The following is a 5278-nucleotide window of genomic DNA, read 5'->3' as shown; positions in this document are numbered from 1 at the left end:
TCCATGGATCCGTCCATCATCCACCATCCCTCATCCATGGATCCATCCATCCATGGATCCATCAATCCATCCATCCATCCATCCATCCATCCATCCATCCATCCATCCCAAGGACAAAGCCGGTGCTGACTCTACCTTGTTTTCACATGCCCTTTTCATCTCCTGAAATTATGTCCTCTTCCTTCTCCCCCTCCTCTGCCAATGCTCCAGCCCAGAACACAAAAGGCAGTCAGAAATATTCCTGAGTCATGTAGGAAACGCTCCATCTAAACCAACATCTGGCAGTCTTAAAGTCTGTGTTTTAATGCTTTGGGATACAAAATCATAGGCACAAATTCCCTTGCTGATGAGCCCTCCACTTCCCCACATCCCACCTGCAATAAATGCAAGCTGTCAACATCACACCCTGCAATTTACTCACACTTGCAGTTTATGGAAATATTAAAAATGAAATGCCAAACAGATGTTCAACAGACCTACTATGATAAGAAAACAAATTAGAAGTTATGAAACTAATGTCTTCTTAAGGGAGGAAATGCAAAGTGCTTGAAATTCAATAAGTAAAAAATGTGGAAATTAAAAGTTGTAACTTTTTAAAAATTGGTCAGAATCACAGGATTCTGCAGGGAAACACCCAATTTCTTGTCTGACAGCAGGTGGCAGCAGGATTCCCACCACAAATTCCAGATTTGGAATGACATCCCCTGGATCATATTTGAACATTCATCTATGCCCTAAGGTTGTTTGGTGAGTGAGCTGACAGAAATAAACTTGGGCTGAGCACATCTGAATTTTCACAGCTGCAATCCACTTAGCTGCCAATGGAAGTTCACAGTGCAGGAGCTGAAAGTATTTGGTATTTAACAATTATTAGTAATATCACTTTTTGCCCATTAGAAGCCCAGAATTTGCATCAAACATTCAAAAGTCTCTGTTGCTGTTACATCGCAGCACTCAGGGTGCATGGGCCTGAGAAACCTGGGAATTTAGAGGTGAAATATTTCCATCAAGTATCACAAAAACATTGGTAGGAATTCCTAGAAAATATATGAAGCTGCATTCTGTAAACCCAGAGCTATTTCAGGAAATCCTTTGGAAAAGGGATGCACAGAGAACTGAGATGTCTCTGATAAAGCATCACGTGCTGGCCAGACTGGCTCCCACTAAAGCCTTATTGAATTTAGGGCTGCTGAGAAAAAGCAGGAAAAAATTATTATTGATGACACAAGGCTTTGAAACATTTAAAGGAAACCCTATTCTTATTTATTCCACAATGTTACCCATGGAGCAAGTCGGACATAACTGAGAGAGCTTCTTATTGATCTGTTAACTGAAATGCAATTAAAGAAAATATGGTTTAAGGTATTGTGGAGGTAGGTTTATTTTATTATTTTCTTTTCATTTTTGTACTTAGCCTGTTTCTTAGGCTTATTCTTCAAAGCTGCTCAAAATAGGGAGGAATTGTAGCATTAATGGGAGCACTAATGGATGGAGCAACAGGAGTTAAAGGATAATAAAGACAGAAAAAGAGAGTTGGCAACCATGCCAGGACATCCAACTGTGGCACAGCTGACCAAAGGTTGCAAGAGACCCCAAATGATGACCCAAAGCCCACTGAGGCCAAGATAATGCCAAGGTTTGAATGAAACCCATGAAGAATAGAAAGTCTGAGGAGCAGAAGGCCAGAGAGAATTGGCCCTCAGCAGCTTTGACATAAAATATTTGAAATTACTTAAACCTGTGAAGGATTTTATTTTTTTCATAAATATTATTTGCAGGCTTAAATAAAAGAATTCCATCAAGGTAAGAGGCAATTCCCTCCTCTGTCCCCCTGCTTTTAAAGGATGAGATCCAAGTCATGAATATTACAGTGACTTAGAGATTCATTTACACAATTTTACTACTTTGGACAAAACACAGCCACTTTCCAAGCCCGATGAAATATTGTTATCCACATAATTCATTTTGTGCAGCTTCAGCAAGGCGTTTGGATTTGTGTCTGTTCCCATTTGAGGGTAAAATTGAATTGGAAATTCACGTGTGTGCCACGTGGATGAGGCAAGTCTGAGGATCAGGAAAGCATCAATTAAATTCCCCTCCCAGCCCGAAATCCAGTCCCAGTGGGGAGGCCTTGGAGAGGGTCCCCATTGCTGTGACAATTGAGGACAATGAGCCAGAGGTGAACACAAGCTCATTTCGAGAGATGACAATGAAATTTAGATCTGTTTTATTAATAGTGTGAGCGCTGATTGCTGTGCGCAGTAATAGGAGGCAGCAGAGGAATTTATGCTTTAGGCTTTGATAACATGGACTTATTAAGGATGTTATTGATTAGAGGGAAATTAGCAACTGGCTGATTAACTCATCCCTCATCTTCCCTTTCCTGTTGCAGCGAAGACCATGGAAGCACTGTGGGGTTGCTTGTTCTCATTTCTGACTCTGCCTTTCAAAGAATTTGGATTTTTTGGATATTTTCAAAAGCTTTTTTTGAACAAGTGTCCAGGTGCACTCATTTTTTCTGGAATGTGCTATCCCACCTACTCCTTACACAAATGCACACTGGAAAGTTGCTGGGAACAATTAGAGAAACCCAAAAGAATCCCACAAGCTGTTCTCATAAAATTGTGAGTGAAACAGGCATCATGAGTGAAACAGGCACCCCAAATTCAAAGTTTCTCATCTATTCCACAAGAATTATTTCATCCCCATTCCAGCACTACCTGTAGCAATACTGATTAAGGAAGCACTTAAGGAAATAATTCAGAACACAACTAAGATGCAGATCTGGAAAATATCAGATTAAATGAGGAGGATGATGTGGGCCTCAGGTTTCCAGCAAAGTTTCCATACACTGGCTGTGACAACAGCTTCATTTGATCTCAGGGTTCATTTTGCCATAAATAAAATACCACAGAGGGATGGGGCTGGTGATGTCCCATCCCTGGAAGTGTCTAAGGCAAGGCTGGATGGGACTGGGAGTGAGTGGGACAGTGGAAGGCATCCCTGACCATGGCAAGGGTGGCACTGGATGGGCTTTAAGGTTCCTCCCAACCCAAAATTTCTGGGATTCTGTGAAATGATCATGTCCATCCACCCCCTCCCAAATATTTGGAAAGAAAGAGAGGAAGGATGAAGCATGATGAGGGCTGGAATCACCATATTCAGGGTTATTCTATTCAGTAAAGTACATCTGGAAGTCTAAAAATAGCTTTAAATCACACTCCCTCCCTCTGTGATCCCCAGGCAATTCTTCTGAGAGCCACACCTCTAGGTCAGGAATGGCATTTCTCACCAATTGACCCAGGAACTGCAGGGCAGCTGGGCTGAAAATAAAAATGCTTCAAATCAGTCACTCTTGTAGGAGATGCAAAAATTCAAGAATAAGGCTAGCAGCAGCCAGATGGATGAAAAATTACACTTGTAAAAAAAGCAGAATAGGACAACCAAAACCTCCCTGGCAGAGTATTTTTTTGGGTTGTTGTTGTTGGGTAATTCTGACTAATCAAAACAGAAGTACCAGAAATCTGTCAGGATTCACATCTTGTTTAAAAACTGCAAAGAGCCATTTACTGGTGCTGGAACTCAACATTTCAACACATCTGAAGCAGAGCGCTGCAATTTTCCAATATGAAAATATATTCTTGAGATTTTTACAACACTCTGGGATAATATCAGCTAAAGAGGCAACACTGGGAAAAACATTACAAGTTCATGCATCTTCAGTGGTCTGAAATGAAGGTAGAGCTGGAAGATAATTTGTTCTCCAGGAGGAAAATGGGGTTATTGTAGGGGAAAACCATGCAAAGTTATAGCTTTTCACATCTTCCTGAATAGCCAATTTCCACCCAGCACTTCTCAGGTACGGGATGCAATTCACAGAAAGGAGATGCCCTGAGCAAGAACAAAATATGTTGTCAAAATTCTTTTTTTCTTATTTGCATTAATGCCTTGAGCAAGCAAAGCATCTCTTCATAGAAATACGGAATTCCTGATGTTGGAATGGACTTTAATGATCATCCAATTCTAGCCACCCATGCTGCCCAGCCAACCTGGCCTTGGATGGAGCCAGCCCCCCTTGGACATTCAGATTTCCTGGCATTTGGCTGCATGGCTGGAAAAAGGATAAATATGCTTAAATTCAAGACTATCACGAGAAGGAACAGAGTCACAGGACAACCTCAACAGCACCAACCCAATATCAAAACTTGTTATAAGCATCAAGCTTCTCTGCCTGAAAAAGGGCTGAAATCCTTGCTCTAAAGGACCTTACATAATTCGGAGTTACATCCACAGCTCTACCTATTTTTATCTCAAAGGTGCAGGCTTGTTCTCAGCGAGGAACTTTCTGCAAAATTCTCCATTTGTTGCTTCAACTTGACAATAAATGCTGATTCCTCTCCCCCTCTCAGCACACACAGAGTTAGATAATGTCTGTCACACGCCCTGTTTCCAGCTTCTTTTCCTTTATTTTATTACAAGCACCACAAATTCCAAACACTGAAGTGTTCTCCCCTTCAGATTAACTCTGTACCTGAGCCATGCCTGCTCAGTAGGAAAATCTCAGCTTTCCAGCCCCACAACCCTTGGCAATATAAATCCTGCAGGATCATTTTGAGGTAAGTTAATTACAGACTTGAATTTTAAATGCCTGCTTCATGTTCTTCTCCTTTGAGTCAATAATTCCTGCGGACTGCACATCATCCTGTCACGCAGCCAGGCTGCTGGATAAAAACTCCTGTTTGCTGGAAACCTTTTGGCATTCCCTGCCAGTGGTTTAATACTTGAATATTCCTGTTAATTTGCACATTCTGACCTGCAGCAATGGAGATATTTGATCACTCCAGCGGCAGCTCTTGTGTAAAGAGTGTTTTTTGCTCTGCTTTAACATATGCTAATAATGATATCTGTGCTGGCGCTTCCTCGAGAGTTTTTAAGGAAAAAAGTCAGACTCGTCATCAGTTTTTCCACACCTGGGACATGCAGACATAGGCACAGCACTTTTCCAGCTGTATTTACACTCTAGGATCAGGGATGTGTTTTTTAATTTTAATTCCCTCCAGAAATCATGCTGAATTTTGCAATAGGAGAATAAAGATAGAAACACAGTGCATTACCCATATTTAAAGGGCTTGGAAATTTAAGTCTGTACTGTATTGTGGGGAGAAAAACTTGCTGGTTTTCCCCATGATTGCTCCAATTCCTGCTTTCTATGTGAAAGCAAAAATATCTTTAAAATATTGCAAAAACTCTGCATAATAGATCCAAAAGGAGGTGCGAT

This window comes from Lonchura striata, chromosome 12 (genome assembly GCF_046129695.1).
Source record: "Lonchura striata isolate bLonStr1 chromosome 12, bLonStr1.mat, whole genome shotgun sequence".
Lineage (NCBI taxonomy): Eukaryota > Metazoa > Chordata > Aves > Passeriformes > Estrildidae > Lonchura > Lonchura striata.
This window is presented reverse-complemented; position numbering follows the sequence as displayed.